Genomic DNA, 16,082 nt, shown 5'->3' on the forward strand with positions numbered 1-16,082 from the left:
GAATAATAGCTAGCTGGTTGTACTTGCATTTTATTCAATCCACAGCTGATTATTTGTGATGTAATATAAGAACAAAGTCACAAACAGTTGTTAGCTTGGGCCAATCAGAAAATACTGGACCTAGTGGTATTCATAAGGATATAACATGAACTAATATTTGGTAATAACCAAGAAGATAAGTAACTCTTGTGTGCAAAAGGCAATATGGAGTAAAATAAAACTGATTCAAAATAGAGATTTTACTCAGTCTTGAAGCTACATACAGAATTAGATGTAAGTATTAAAAAGAGAAATAGCAGACATGGTGTTTTAGCTTTTGTGTGGAAATGATATGTAGATTTTTGCAGGACTACTCTTCCAAAAACAAATATTAGTGTCTTTTTGCTGTTATCTGACCTAATTGGTGATTGATTGGTTCTCAAGGTATTGGACTAATGAGGCAGAAAAAAAAAAAAAAGGCGATTACAGGTCAAATGTTATTTGTATATTAAAAAAAAATCAAGTTATATATCAGTCAGATTTCTCCAAAGAAATACAACCAGTTGTACAAAACTAGTGGGAAAAGAATCAACCTGTACTTAGAGACTTTTTTCAAGAAATTGGTCTATGGTTGTAGGGAATGGAAGATTCAAGTTCCGTAGGGCTGACTGAAAGGCTGGAACTCTTCTTCAGAAAACTGGAGACAGAATTTCTTTTTCCTCAAAGAACTCTCAGTCTTACCCTTAAGCTCTTTAAAAAGATTGAATCATGGCCAACCATATTATTTCCTTAAAGTTAACCAATTGCAATTTTTTATTGATATAAAAACAGCAAGGATGGTGGAATGTGATGGACATCATTATATAAAGTACATGTATGAAGATTTGAATTGGGTGTCAGCATACTTTATATACAGAGACACAAAAATTGTGGTATATATGTGTATTAATAATTGTAATGCAAAAAAGCCCCAAATACATGTATAAAGGCAAAACAAAAGAATAGTGTTACCTTAGATTAGGTAGAGGGAAGTGAAAGGAGGGGAAGGCAGGGGATGTGGGGATAAGAAAGAGAGTAGAATGAAACAGACATTATGACTTTATGTAGGTATGTGACTGTATGAGCAATATGATTCTATAATATGTATACTCAGAAAAATAAGAAATTATATCCCATCTATTTATGACATATCAAAGTATATAAATACATTCTACTGTCATGTATAATTAATTAAAACAAATAAAAAATTTTTAAAAATATAGAAAAAAATATCTTCAGAGCAACACCTCTTTCAGGTTTAATTTGATAACTGAATTCTATAGCCCAGTCAAATTTTCACATAAACTTAATAATCACAACATCCTAATGAAAAATTCATTCAGCAAAACTAGAAAATGTGTTTTTTTTACATATCATTAGAGTATGTTTATTAAAGATGTGTGGGAAATAATTCGTATTTCCTTTCATAAAGAATACACATGTCAGAGCAGAATCTTGAATAGGATTTAATCTAGAGGCATTAATCCATTAAACCACAGGAGTTTTGATGACTTCAGGGTAGTGGCTGAAGACCATAAGAGATTGCCTCAATAAAACCCCTCAGTGGCATTCTGATAAATAAATTATAAACACTATGAAGGTATTTATATTGTTTTCATAGTAGTTTGGTTCTGTTTGCAGTTCATTTATTTTGTCAATCATTTTTGTATATATTTGTGGTATATCTGTCTAGTGACACTGGCTTAATCTGTGTAGAGTCATGGAAAATTGTTAAGCAAAAAAAATATGCTATGGATCTGCCTGTATTTGTACTACTCCTTATGTTCCCGATGCAGTCAGGTTTCTATTGTGGTAATATGTTTCCCAAGATTTTTTTGTCTTGTTCCTTAGAAAATAGGGGATTTACTCATGTGTTTATTGTGGGGATGCTCCCATGGTGAGTGAAGACATTAGAATGCACAGGAGAAATTGGTCTTGGGTAGGTCTAATCTGAACCACCATGGTGAAGTTTTTGGGGAAATAAGCCATATATTTAGTTTAATCAAGAGGAAGTGTAATATTAAATTCTGTGTCTGGTGAAAGTCTATTCCAGGGGAATGGATGGGTGTATGTGTAGCTGCTCAGTCAAACTGGAATCTACTGGATGAGGGAAATTTTCTGGATAGGGGAGCAAGTAGGAATTGCTATCAGCCAAAACTCAATAACAGCTAGGAAAAAAGGTGCTCTTCACTTTAAGAAGTAGTTGTGCAGGGCACTAACAGTCTGCTACTATACATTATGCTCCTCCCCCTGTGCTTCAGGTCCACTTACTGATAATATTAAGTTCTCTACATCCAAGCACAACTTCTTCAGGATTCCAATTTTTGAAAATACCTGAGAGGAAAAAGAAAGCTAAGAGCAACATTAAACTATAGCTGCCATTGCTTTACTTGATACAGAATCATAATCATATTTAACACTCCCTTTTCTTTCCCTTTAATTCATATTTATAATGGCCTACTTGTATTTCCTTATAAGTTAACTAAGACCCATATCCATAAGTCATTTGACTTCAGATTATTATTCCCTTATCAAGTCTCAATATCTGTGCTCATACTTTTTTTGTCTATACTATTCTTTTATTTGTTTTATTTTTTTTAAATTTATATTTGACAGCAGAATACATTACAATTCTTATTACACATATAGAGCACAATTTTTCAAATCTTTGTTGTATACAAAGTCTATTCACACCAATCCATGTCTTTATACATGTACTTTGGATAAAAATGTCCATCACATTCCACCATTATTTCTAACCCCATAACCCCTCCCTTTCCCTCCCATACTTCTGTCCTATCTAGAATTCATCTATTCCCATGCTCCCCCTCCCTACACCAATATAAATCAGCCTCCTTATATCAGAGAAAACATTCAGCATTTGTTTTTTTGGGATTGGCTAACTTCACTGAGCATTATTTTCATTTACCTGCAAATGCCATGATTTTATTTTCTTTTATTGCTGAGTAATATTCCATTGTGTATATATGACACATTCGTTTTTTTATCCATTTGTCTATTGTAGGGCATCTAGTTTGGTTCCACACTTTAGCTATTGTGAATTGTTCTGCTATAAACATTGATGTGGCTGTGTCCCTGTAGTATGCTGTTTTTAAGTTTTTTGGGTATATACCAGTGAGAGGGACAGCTGGGTCAAATGGTGGTTCCATTCCCAATTTTCCAAGAAATCTCCATATTGCTTTCCATATTGGCTGCACCTATTTGCAGTCCCAATAGCAGTGTATGAGTGTACCTTTTGTACATCTTGGGAGCAAATCATTAGCCCTAACACATCAGACAGGGTGCTAATATCTAGGGTACATAAAGAACTCAAAAAGCTAAGCAACAAAAAAACAAATAACCCAATCAATAATAAATGGGCCAACAACCTGAAGAGACACTTCTCAGAAGATGATATACAGTCAATCAACAAATATATGAAAAAATGTTCATCATCAGTAACAATTAGAGAAACACAAATAAAAACTACTCTAAGACTTTATCTCACTCCAATCAGAATGGCAAGTATTATGAACACAAACAACAATATGTGTTGGCGAGGAAGTGGGGAAAAAGGTACACTCATCCACTGCTCATACTTTTATAGTTGTAATTATTCATGTGTGTGTCAAGAGCCATCCAATTATGTGCTACATATATTTCATTTTGCCCTCATTTTGTAGCAACAGCCCTAATTCCTAATGAAACCAGGATCAATTATCCCTGAAAGTATGGAACTCATTTCCTTACTTCTTATTTCAAATACATGAGGAGCTCAAAGCAACCAGAAAGCAGCTATATTTTCTGATTTAAAGAGAACATGATTATCCCGGCATATATATATAGCCTCTGAAAAACAAGCATTCTAGACTATTGAAGCCCAAGTCTATAGGAACAGGAAGTACAAATTGCCTTCAAATGAGTCTATAGGAGGAAATGATGATGAGTGGGACCACTCTCACATCCTTATTGGTCCCTAAACCCAAGTACTTACTGTGGATCATCAGTATCATATAATGGTCATGGATGTAAGTAAGTACCTCATCTGGAAGGACAGCATCCTGTGCTTATAATGTTTCATGTCCCAGTTGGCTCTTCATCTGTGTCTACAGGAGGCTATTTCATTGCTCTCTGAGGCTGGTAGTTTTTGACTGTGCATTATACGGAAGAAGAATTGGTAGTATCATCACAATTTTCCTTTGTTATAAAGTAGATCCATTGGTCTGAAGTGATATCATGTATGATGTTCTAGTAAATCAAAAATTCTGTAAAACCTGGATAGCAGTGCTCCAAAGGTGAACACACATCCAGAAGATCTATCAATTTTGATCACAATGCCCTTTTCATGGTGGAAGAAGTTCAACATCATCACTTTTCCAGCAAGTACCTTATTGATATCTTTGTGATATGATACCATATTGGGAACTCATTATTGGTCTCTGTTCCTGAAAGTTTTAAAATGTAGCAGAAGCTAAATATCCAGTGAATCCAGTAAGAGAGAACCTGTGTTGGTGGGTTGATTTTACTGTCTGCCAGCATGGTAATTCTGTTCTTAACTCAAATTCCAAAACCTTCAAGTGGACATAAAAGCTAGTTATTTAGTTTCTCTTAATAGTGGCTTTTCTTTGGTGTGTATTAAGTATGGTATACAAAGATCTTCTCACTCTTGCACCCATTTCTACAGGTATATTGACATATCTCTTATCCAGAACTCCTTAACTTGATCTGTGTTCTAGATTTTTGACTATCTTAGGTTAAAAGATACAAACTGCTAACTATCTCTCAAGTATGAAAAGATAACCCAAATGAGATCTTATTTATTAAACAAATAAAAATTTTAGTTAAAAACCTCCACAAAGAAAACTCCAGGTCCAGATGGCTTTCCTTGTGAATCATGCCAAATGTTTAAGGAAGAAATAATGCCCATCTTATAAAAGCATGTCCAGAAAATTGAAACGAGAGAAACACTTTCCAACACATTTTATGAAGCCAAAATTTTACTGAGACTAAAACAATTCAAAAATATTACAAGAAAAGAAAATTTCAGACTAACCTCATCTGGGGACATATATGCAAATATTCTAAACAAAATCTTAAGAAATTTAATTCAACTGTGTATGAAGTAATAAAAGTTTATGATCAAGTCTGATTTATCATAGGAATGCAAGGTTGGATTAATGTTAAAAACCAATAGATGTACTTTATCACATTTAGAAATTAAAACAGAACAAAAGCCCAATAGAGACAGACACTGCATTTGATAAATTCTAAATCCATTTCTGAATTAAAAACAAATGTTAGTAAATTGGGTATAGGAGAGGAATTACTCAATCTGATGAGATAGTTACAAATTCCTATTACAATAAACAGTATACTTAATGGTAAAAAACTGAATACAGAGCCCTAAAATTAGGAACAAGATAACAAAGTCCACTCTCAACACTTAGATCCAATTTTGTATGGGAGATAGTATCCAGTGCCATCAAATGTGAAAAGAAAGAGAAAAAGTATCTGATTGGACAAGAATCTAGATATTATTTGTATTTGTATGTACATAATATAAGTTTCTCTATGGAAATGTAATCTATCAAAATGCTACTAGATTTAATATTTGGTTTTAGCAACATAATATAATATAAAATTAACATACAAATGTCAAGTGTATTTCTATAAACTAGCAAGGAAAATTTGACAAAAAAATTTGCAACACAACATCATTTCTAATAACATCAATAAATATGAATTTTGGGGGGATATAAAAGAGATTTGAAAGACCTTCTTCATTGAAAACTCTAAAACATTCTTGAGAGAAAATAAAAGAAAACCTGAATATAGAAGCATACAATATTTGTGGATTGAAGGCTCAAAATTATAAATATGTTAATTCCTTCCAATTTTACCCATAGATTCAACACAATTCTTATAATAATTCCAAGCAACCTTTTCCAGAAGAAATTAAGAAACTGATTCTAAGATTCAGACAAAAATGCAAAGGACCCTGAATAGTCAAAACAAATTTGAAAATAAGAAATGTTAGAGAATCCATAGCATCTGACTTCAAGTTTATGTTATGGTTTAAATTTTTTTTCCACTCCAAAACTTATGTTTTAATTGGGAATTAAATTTCCAAGAATGTGACAGTGTTGAGAGGTATTTAGATTAAGAGATTCTGCCTCATGAATGGATTATTATCACTGTATTAAAAAGCTTTTTTTTTTTTTTTTTTTACTTTTGCTTATTTACATCAGTGAAAAAAAAATTACCTGAATCTGCCAGAGGGATTTAGATAATGTTTGATTTTTTAAATTATGACATTAATGTGGAATAAAACTTCTAGGTTCCCTTGGGACAACATAGTGTGGACACTTCATTTGTCCAGATGCTGGTGACTCACTCTTGACCAATCGCATGTGGTAGGTATAACACCAAGACTTTTAAGGCTAGCTCATAAGAAGCCTTGCAGCTTCCACCTGAAATGCTCACTCTAGGGAAAGCTAGACTCATGTATAAACTCTGTTTTAAAATAACCATGCTGTGAGAAAGCCAAACTTATGCATGTGGAGATGTTCTATGCAGAGTCCTCTAGAAAGTTCCAAATAATTCTATCAATATCAGCTAAAGTACCTTCCATGAAAAAGTTTTCTTAAGCACTCAATCTTCAAAAGATACCACCTCAGTCACTAATCCAATCCAATCATCTAAGAGAACCCACAACAGGACTACCCAGCTAAACTCTTTCAGCTTACAGAACCACTGGATATAATAATAAGTTGCTGTTTAAGTCACTATGTTTTTGGATGATTTGTTGGTAGTAATAGATATCGGAAATAACTGAAATCCTGGGACAGAGTGTAAATTCTCACTATGAAGGGTGTGGTGTTCTAGAAGCTTGGTGAGACTTCAGTCCACTCATGAATCACTTCATTTTTTCCCCAAAATATACTGTTTACCTTCCTGAAATACAGAATCCATATAAATTAGTCACTTTTATTCTCATAATATTGACACATCAGGAAGGAATCTGTAATTGGTGACTTCTTTATTACTCCCATGTCATCTCTGCTGACTGATCTGGCCTCCATATATATTGTTCCTATTAGGCATTTGTGACATGGGCACAGTTTGGGTACATCATATATATCCTAAATATTGGATGTTTCATTGTACTGTCCAATGGACACACTTTGTTGTATGACTATATTATTTTTGTTTCTTGCTCCCCATCTAGGATGTCATTGTTCTATTTCTACTTTCCTTAAAATTACTCAATGTATATTCACACTTAAAATAGTTGAAAAAGAAAAGCCACTTCTGGTACGCTAGGCAGGCAACAGCAATCTGCTTCTCACCATTCCCAGGCAAATACTTTGGCGGTGTGCTGCCATATTGATTAACTGACACACGGTGTGCAGATGCTAAACTGTTCATCAACGCATGCTTTGTGCAATTCAAAGGTAATTTCTCTCTCTGGATATCTGCAAAAGAACCAAGTAGTAAATACCGTTCATAAATAATGAGCCAAATGGTAGCTACAGTTGGCAGTTCTAATTGGCTATTGGTCAATTGAGTCACCAGGGGGCACTGCATTGCATCTTTTCCCAGATTTTCCAGGTGGAGTTTTCAGGCAAAGCCTGTAAATAAGCATGAATTTAGTTTTTCTTCATTGGAGATAAAAAAAAAAAAAAAAAAGATCTGATGATTGCTCCCGGCACCGGCCATTCATCATGATATAATCTGACAGAAATATCTGAGAGTATTATTCTCTTGCTCTGAGATGGTCTGGTGGGAATAATATTATCACATCCTTTCTTGGAGTTCTAAAGCATTTGTGCCCCCTTTCGACTTGCCATAATCTTTATGGCCTCTCTTTATTACCCATTTTAACCTATACCCTTTTTCCCTGGTGGGATAATTTAATTCAGTAGTTCTGCTTATCCAAAAAGCAGGTTGCAACATAGGCCATGCCAAGGCCTCTCTGTGATACAGAAGGGAGTCATTTTTCAAAATGTATGTGATTCCCTCCTGATGATGGCAAGTCCTTGAGACCCTCAGTGGTCTCAACTGGGAGTTCCCTTTGGGGACTTGATATAAATTTCTCATGCTCTATTTTTTTCCCCATTACATACATCCTAATACTTTAGAGCCTTCTCGTGGGTTGCCCAAAGGCAAAGCTGCTTGCAGTGCAGTCTGGACTTACTGTGAGGACCATTACTGCTTTAAGTTCCATTCAAAGCTAACACACTTTCATATCACTGGGATACGTGATGGGCCATGTTTCCAGTTTACCCTCAGAATCCAATAAAACATTTTCTACAAAAACAAGTAGTGAGACAGATTTGGCCTGAGGGTCATAGTTTGCTAACATTCACTTTAGGTCCTTCACAGTGGTACTATTTTGCACTATTTACCCAGGGTACAATGTAATATTTATCTCTCTTGCTTTATGAGGGTGTTTCAGTCATTTACTTCGTCCTTTTCATGTAAAACCATCAGAGTAAGGACTATATGTTTAGGTTGAGTACCTAACCAAACATATCTATTGAAATTATATCTTCAGTGACTTGGAAATGAATAGTGAGTGGGGTTTTGGGGCATAGTGGATCCACATGATACCTGAATTTTTCAAACAATGGCTTCCAGATCTGAAACCTTAGTCAAGTCCAGGGACCATGATATTTAATTGGGTACCCTCAGCCTTCTGATTATTTATTTCTGGTTCATTCTGATGAGACAATTTTGAATAGCTTTGACTGCCCATCTCTTTGACCTAGAAACATCATGTTCTCTGTGGTCATTTCTCCTTGCTGCTCTTCCAACTTTGCCTCGTTGTGATAATTGAAACTGCATGCCCTCTATGGTTTTAGTTTCCTACCACTGCCTTTGTTAATAGAAAGTCTAGTTTTATAGCACCTCCAATTGTTAGCTACAAAGAAAAACTGCACTGAATTACTTAGTGATGCTAGTGCTCCTCTCATCCTCTCCTCTCAACAGGATATTGTTAAAGTCTTGGTGAATGATAGATCCTCTGGCCTTCAGTGGAACATAATTACTTAGGGATTTTTCCAGCTTAACACAGAGCATCCACTCCAGCTGCGAGACTTCTCTGTGCCTTTGAATTCCTTCCTACAAAATTCCTCCTAACTTCTGACATTTCAACTCTCTTAGCAAAGTGCATCAATTAATTATACATAACTACAACAAAATACTTAAGGCACGCTACTAATGAAGAAAATAGCTCCCAGTTTTAGAGGTTCAAGATCATGTTTCCTGCATTGACTCAGTTCTAATGAGAACTCAGGTGACTATATCACATCATGGCAAGATATTAGTGGCAGAAGTACAGGTGAATAAGTGAGCACATCTTGACATAGGAATCCAGCAGCTGGGTGGGACCAGACTCAGGCTTTTATAACAATGCTCTTGTGATAATTGTCAAGAGGTCCCATGGTAACTACTTTACTACCTCAGTCTCCTTCAAGGCCAGGGTTCCCACTGACCTAAGGATGTATCATTAAGATCTACCACTTAAAGGTTCCATCATCTCCCAATAATGCCACTCTCTGGAGACCAAGCCAATAATGCATGCACGCTCTCTCTCTCTCTCACTCTCTCTCTCTCAATAACCTTAGGAGCCATTCTAATAAGAAGTTTGCATAATCTCCTGGGAATCCCTGTCAATATATTGAATTCTGTATTTCAGGAGAGTACATCCCAATCAATAAGATTTCCTTATTTTATCCTGCTTTTCAGCTTCCTTTATCAAACACCTTCAGAATCTCCCTTTATGCATACTCCCCTGGCTCCTACTAGTACATGCCAGGGCACATTTTCTACCAGGATTAAACTTTAACTTAGACTTTTAGTCATTGTTGGTGCCACTTTTGTTTTAGGCCTAATATTTAGGAGGAGAGAAAAGAATAAATTCTAAGAGGGGAGTAGGTTAAAGAAGAGAGGAAGAGCTAACTCTAAACAGGAGGAGTGAACCACTTCTGAAGGCTAGGGGAACCAGGGAGTCTGGTCCTCAATTTTGTCTTTTCTCCTCCTGGTTTGTATGCTATCAGGATCACCCTTGGCTTTCACATTTTTTTTTTTTTATAGCTAGTGAAATCCCTTCTCAAGTATACAATTTTTATTAACCACAGATGCAAATTTTATAATTTATATTGCCATTAGTCTATTAATCTGTTGTATACATAAGATTAGTGATGAGTTCCTTATTACTAACTTGACTATGTTTTATGATAAATCCTCCTTCCAAGTACCACTTCTGGTGCCATCCCAGATAGAATTCCCTGGAGAGCAGGTTCTGGATGGAATTTACCATTTATGGTATTTATTAGAGTGTTTCTTTGGGATCAAACCCTGTGGAAAGGAGGGAAACAAAGCAAGATTGGGCAGAAAGCAAGGTCAAGCTATGATAAAACCAATAATATTGTTGATTTACCTACAGTGACCTCCTGAGCTAAAATTGAATGTCAGAGTCATCCTGCTTTGGCCCCAAATCGCATATCATTCATATGTCACCCTTGTCACTCATTTTGTATGGGCCTCCCTGGGAATTATGTCACTTTCAATGAAGCTGCTTTTCACACCTGAGATAGTCCCTGTGTATAAGGCTTTTGTACATAATATGAATTTATAGATATCTGGGATTACAAATAGGGTTTGATGTGATCCACTTACCAGCTATGGTTAGATCTTTGTCCTCAAGGAATTCTTCCTAAAGCTCTTTTATAATTATTTATTTCCTTTTGATATCAAGTATTGTCCTTTCCCACACGGATGATTTTAACAGTTCCAAAGGAAGTACGTCATCCTTTGGCACATCTTTGCTTTACTTGGATTTCCCCATACCTTTTTATCTTATGAAACATGAAAATAAAGATTTTTAACCTGGGAAAATCCATCAATGACTTAAACAGTCTCTTTTACTTCGTTTGTGAGAGTCATGGATTTCAGATCATGAAGGATGGGAGTATCCAGCTCTTCAGTGAGCTCTTCCATTAGCATTAAAGTAACCTCTTTATTCATATATATGTGATGAACACCCACTGAAAATTTCCCCTTTTTCATGTTCTTAAATATACCATTTATTTATGGATTTATTTATTTATCTATCTATCTATTCAATGTTCTCTCTTCACCATTTCTCTAGTGTTATTCAAGACTTCACAGGTAGTGTTAATCTCAGCATTGTCTGATATTCTTTTGTAGTGTGCACCATTTTAGCAACACCCAGTAGCAAGCTCATTATGTTCTTTCACAAGAATCATACAGAGTATCTTAATCAGGTTGCTTTTGAATCTCAAACTTCAGCAGTTTTTAATGAAGAACAGTATTCAATTTCTGCCATATGCTCCAAATCACATGTGATCTATTTGCAGATAGATAGTTCTAAAATCAAAGGTGCATTTGTGTTTAAAGATTTAAGAGAAATGCCTGGGATGCAAATACGTGAAAATCCTTTGATATTTTCCCCTTCAGATAAAATTTTCATTTATTCCTTGCTAGTCGATTGTCATAACTTGTGTCAGTCCCATGAACAGACTCTCTTGTCTGTATGTAAGATGACCCTGTTTAGAGAAGAAGTTAATGGAAACCAGCACCCAGTTTCAACCATTTCCTTATTCAAAGTAATGGTCTCTTGCTGCTTTCTTGGAGTTGTATACTGTTTGTCATTTATTACCAGACAGGATTCCAGCAATACCAAGTTTTCCCATTTAGAATGTTCAATTAAAACATTGTAAAAGGTAGAGTTTGCTATAACTTACTGACATCGGAATGGTCAGCTCTAAATTTAAACTATGATATATGAAGTGAATCTAGCAGGGGCTTTTTCAAGGTGCAAGGGTCAAGCCTAGCTTTAAAGATGCTTTCCAAGTTCCCAAGGGTTGGTAATGTATTATGAGTACTCTAGTAAGGATCCTTTCAATTTCCCTTTATTTTCCCATCTTCAGCAACATTCTTAAAAGCCCACCCTGTTGAAGTCGTTAATGATCCCCTTTTCCCTTTTCATTTCCCCTTCCATATAATACAGTCTTCCCTTTGGAAAGAACAGATCTTCCACTTATTTATTATTATAAGTGACAACTGCTCTACTCATTCAGGTAATTTCACCTGAAAAATTTCTTGGCCCCTAACACATTATTTTGTGCAATACCTGAGATTGAAGAACTTACTTTTGCAGCTCCTTTCATTGGTCAGTTACCAGCATTAAATTGTCTTTTTGATCATCATAGAGTTAACCTGAGAATATCTATGATCGCATGTTCCCAATACTTTAGAAGGAGTAGCTCATGTCTTAATAAGGCAAGGACTATCTCTATATGAGGTTGTGCTCTCAGGATAAATCTGCCAAACTCTCATGTTTACCTACTGCATCAAATTAGTTGTCATACCATATTCATGATGCTCTTCAAAAATGTTACATACAATTGCATATGTCTGGTCCACTCAAACAATTCTCTCCATCAGCAGTATATAGAATTAGTAATGGGATCCCCTGGTCATTTATTCTGAGAATTCATGTAGCAGGGACTCTTCAGTCTTCTGAAGAATTTATGTAGAACATGAAGCAGCTTTTCAGCTGACAGCCCCTCTCTGGATGTCTTGGACATCTGGTTGTGGCCCTTGATTCCCTTTATAATCTTTTCAGTGATCAATGTTCATAAGCAAGTTACTTTGTGAATGATATAATATTTTGCAACGTGACCATAGTAACATCAAAAGTTTTCTCATTACTGGCGGGAGCAGGGGGAGGAAGGTTTTTTTCTTTATGTTCCAACTCTTTACTTGGCCATTTAGAGTTTGAAGTTTCATTAATGACATCAGTAGCAGCTTGGAGTTCTCTCTCCAATTAGCTAATTTCCCTAGGTCTAAGTTTATTTTCTTCAAAGTCAATTGGTAAGAGTTGTCCTCAGAATCTTCTACATTTACACCATTTGTTGATAAAGAAGTGTAGAAAATAATACTGCTCTCAAAGTCTCATCAAGTTTTTTTTTTTTTTCCCCCTCTCTTTTCTGAACAAAAACTTCCTTTGGTTTGGAAATAATTTTGTTACCCCTATCAATAAGTGACATAAACATTGAATTGTCAAAGTAGACTCAATATGAATCCAAAGCCTTTCCTAACACAAAACTTTTCTAACATTTAGCAAATTATACAGTCAAGCTTCAAGCATAATACGCAGAGAATGAATTGCATTCTTGCAGTCCTTTTCTTCTATTAGGCTTTTGCTCTCTTTCATCCTAATTAATTCCCTTTGACCACTCTTAAGTTCCTCAACAGTAACAAACCTTGCCTTTCCCAAAGCTCTGTACTAGCAGCTGCCCTCCGACTCTGCTCAGTGTGTCCTAAATACTCTATTTGTATCTCGAAGAGATTGGCTATTTTCCCACTACATATAAATTCTCTGGCTGAAGCAAAACTTCCATTTAGAATCTCAGCATCTATCTATTTTCCTTTTTGTTGGTTCTTTAGTATTCTCAATTACTGGGAATTGTTATGATTTTTGTTAGTCAGGATTCATGATTGAGAATAGAAATCACTCAACATTCTCAAGCATAAAGAAATCCAATACCAGAACTAATATGCTTACAAAATTGTGTTGGAGAAGTTAGGGGTCAAGAAATGTTATTGCCCCTCAGCAATCAGGAAAGAGGCATTGAGATAGCACCACTGTCAATCCATAGCTATGACTCACCCAGTTGATTTCATTGGTGCAGGCTGACAGACTGGCTCCAGCAGATGGGCCATCTGCTGGGTCCTGCTTATCAGTCTGCTCCCCTAAAATAGCAGAGTGGTCTCCATTCCTTCCATTTTCCTAACATAAATGAGTATATATCTTAGTGGCAGAAGTTAATCTCATCTAGACTTGTTGCAAAGGTACTTGGAAAATGTAGGTTTAGCTGTATTGCCCCTGTGGTACAAGGGGTGCAAGCATAAAATAAGAAAGGGGTTGAACATTTCATTGAGCATCAGATAACAATTTCCTAAGAAATTTATCTATTAGCTTTTCCAAAGAAGCTCATCTCACAGTGCCAATGTCCTGTGTCCAACCTACTTCTGCCTCCTCCCTGCATTTCCCTGTCGTATCTTTTCAATAATTTAGTCTTCATAAAATGGCAGCTAGCTATTTATAATTTTAAAAATTAATGATAATAGATTCACATTTTCACTATTGGTGATATATATGCATTATTACGGTCTTCTGGAATCATTAACTTTATTCTCATGATGACTTTATTGGGAATTTCAGGTCTTACGACAGCTGACATAGGAAATATGCTGCTTAGCAAGATTTTAGAGCCTTTCAATGTAGGACAACTCATAAAATCTGCTCTCATCACCTTTTCCCCTAGAGCTACCCCCAATCCATTATGGGTGTAATATTGACCAATTTCTTAGTTTAAAGAAAAATTTTCTTTGCCCAAATAATACACTTTTTTTCAGTAAAATTAAGCACTGCTAGAAAGCTGATATTTTTGATGAGTGTAGAGCTTTTACTGTACTTGTACAGAACACCACAATAGGAACATTATTCAAAGCCAAAAATTCAAGATATTGTGACAGAACAAAAGAAGAGAACAAAGAAAAGAATATAATGTTTTTCTGCCTCTGGGATATGAAAATCTGGAGTTACTGATGGCACTGATTTTTCTATGAGGCATATTATTCACTATTTTTTTTAACAAATTCTGCATGTGAATGAACCTCAGACACTATAAATCTCATAGGCTAAGTTTTAATCAGATACAAACACCAAATAAAAACATCCCAAGTTTGTATAGAAAGTGCCAGGAAGAGGTACTCTTCCTTTTCTAGATATCCAAAATGTGAATAATACCAAGATGCAAATTTAAGACAACAAAGGACAATATGTCCATTAAGAACTGAATGAAAACTGTGCTACTTACTAAATTACAAACACTGTATTACAATGATTGGAATAATCATTTTTTTTTGTAATTTCTCCTGGGGGGATATCATTTTAATACTAATATGTCTGATGTTCAAGGACATTTAATATTTTGTTAAGTAGCAAAGGACGTTATTTGTGTAAGAACTGAATCACCTATAAAAGTGGTTTTGAATAGCTGGAGGTTAGAAGAGGGGCAATGAAGCTAAGCATTTCAATTCCAAATGTCTTAAAGATAACCCCATCTGATTCATGCCCATGTTTAGTGGACTGCATGACACAAATAGGTCCTGAAATATTGTAAGTTAAATAAATTACCAAGGCTTCAGTAACAATGTAAAATAAAATGTTCATTGTATGGTTAATTGTTAGGTAAGATCTGGGTACAGATTCAATATTTATTCTGTCTTATTTTGTGTCAAGCTCTGCATTAATCTCTTTCACATGTATCTCACTTCTTTCAACAATATGGGTGTTCATTGGTAGGACAAAACAGTTTTGGTTCATTTCAAAGTCATTTTACAGCATGAAGATTTAAATGAAAAAGAAGTTGTCAGAAACATTATAAAAGTAATGTTCGTTATTGCACAAAAACTATTTTGTTGTATTCCATGGCAAGAAGCAGTAAGTTCTGACTCAAGATGTACATGCCTTTAGGAGGTGTGACTATGGCCTGGTTCCCAGTGGTCTTGCATAATTTTTCTTTGAACTTCAACCCAAGGCCTATTTACTCAACCTGAGTTCTTTCCTTTCCTCTCTCATTTAAGGTCAAATTTGAATTGGAATAAGATGCTTTTTTCAGCCTCCTTTGGAAGTCCCCATTTTCTATAACAGCTTGCTTGCTCCTTGGAGGACCTGGATGAGCACAGATACTGACTAGGTGAACCAGTTTTTCACTTGGGCAGATGTTTTACTTGTGTTGTTTAGTGTGCCATCAGAAAAACAATTATCTTACAAGGCTGACAATCCTTGTATCTCCCAGAAATTGATCAAATTTTCAATCCTGTTAAAGAGAATTCTCTAGTTTTTGTTGCTCCTGAAAATGACTATGTTATATTTTTGCTTATTCTTTTGTTCAGTCAATTCAATATATTATCAAGAGAAAGAGGTAGGCAATAGCATTTGAGGAGGTAAAAGAGGTATTAAT

Source organism: Callospermophilus lateralis, chromosome 6 (assembly GCF_048772815.1).
Source record: "Callospermophilus lateralis isolate mCalLat2 chromosome 6, mCalLat2.hap1, whole genome shotgun sequence".
Lineage (NCBI taxonomy): Eukaryota > Metazoa > Chordata > Mammalia > Rodentia > Sciuridae > Callospermophilus > Callospermophilus lateralis.